Source organism: Suricata suricatta, chromosome 4 (genome assembly GCF_006229205.1).
Source record: "Suricata suricatta isolate VVHF042 chromosome 4, meerkat_22Aug2017_6uvM2_HiC, whole genome shotgun sequence".
NCBI lineage: Eukaryota > Metazoa > Chordata > Mammalia > Carnivora > Herpestidae > Suricata > Suricata suricatta.
The window spans coordinates 114,616,809-114,618,138 of record NC_043703.1 but is presented as its reverse complement, the minus strand read 5'-3'; the positions used below and the strand labels follow the sequence as shown (position 1 = coordinate 114,618,138).

At 37.4% G+C, this 1,330-nt stretch overlaps 1 protein-coding gene across 6 annotated transcripts in view; it reads right to left on the bottom strand.

Annotated features, from left to right (window-relative positions):
- The window catches only part of ZNF638 (zinc finger protein 638), a 65,529-nt gene extending 65,331 nt beyond the window's left edge, over positions 1-198 (bottom strand). For 5 of the 6 annotated variants that reach the window (XM_029937569.1, XM_029937571.1, XM_029937574.1 and 2 more), the window contains exon 1: positions 15-198. The gene's annotated coding sequence lies outside the window, so the exon portion shown is untranslated. The remainder of the gene's footprint in view (positions 1-14) is intronic. The other variant, XM_029937570.1, reaches the window with a different exon arrangement.
- Between the last annotated feature and the right edge of the window lie 1,132 nt (positions 199-1,330).

Genomic DNA, 1,330 nt, shown 5'->3' with positions numbered 1-1,330 from the left:
ATTTTCAAGAAAGCCTGATTTAATAAAGTATAAGGTGGTGTTGAACTATGTGAGGCAACGGCATTCAGCTGCTGAAGCGCCAACTGAGTCTTAATCTGAGCAAAGTGCAAAGGAGATGGGCCCAACAGAAGTGGGTTTGCAATGCCCAGGTTCAAGGAATTCACAAGTGGTGCGAAATTTTCCAAGAATAACACAAAGCTGAAAGTTAAAACACAAATATTAGATCATTTTAACTCAAACTACTTCATGAAGTGGGTTCTATAGCCAGTGTAAAACATTTTGAAACAAAGCCATGAAACCATCCTCCATTTCATATACTTTTAGAGCGTTTATGAGAATCGTTAACTTTCTCAAAAATGTTCTCTTCTTTTCTTTCCCGAATCCAGAACACAAACCCCAAACCTCAAGCCAGAGTTCATGTACACAATGTTGAACTGGGTGCTGTCCTAGGTGCTGAGCGGTAATTATAATTCCTTTTAAATAATCTTGAAAAATATTGGGGACTTATTTCACGCGTTGTTACTGGAAAAAAAGATGAAGCCATTAAAATACTTGGAAAAACATACACTTAGTATGTATGTTAGTAAAAATAGGAAAACAGAAATTTTAAGCCTAAAATTTTACAAGACCCATTTCTCTAAGACACACAGTTTTCTTCCCTGGAATAACACCTCACAAATTTCATATAGCAATTAGACTATGTTTAAGTTCTGTTGTTAAAAAAATGTTTAAGATGAAAACTTGTCACCAATAACTTGATTAGAGTTTGACAAGAGTGTGCAGCAGCATGGAATTGATTATAACATAGTATGTCGCACAACCACGTTATCTTTCTCTCAGATTCCCTCCAAAGAAGAATACAGGCAAATACATACAGATAATAGCAATGGCTAACTTTATATTGTTCATGTCAGTGACTGTCCTAAGGGCTTTACATGGATTGATTCATTTAATTCTCACAACAGCCCCTTGAAATATGTCCAGTTTTACAGACAAAGTTACTAAGGCACAGAGAAGTAACTTGTACAGATAATAAGCAACTGGGCTGAGATTTGCACTTATGGTAATTTAGCTCCATAATGCATGCTCCTAACCACTAATAGATGTGAGCAAGAATATCTTGCAGTTCCCAGGCACTCTATTAAACTGGCTGCTGTCCAGCCATCAGAGCACAGCACAACACATTCCAAGCTGACTCTCAGAAAAATGGAATTTAGCTATCATTCAGGACCAAGGTCAGCAGCCTCTCCCAGTTAACAAACAAACAAAACCCCACAGACTGCTTGTTTTCCATCACCTACTTTTATACCTGATAGAAAGGCAAGGTGGG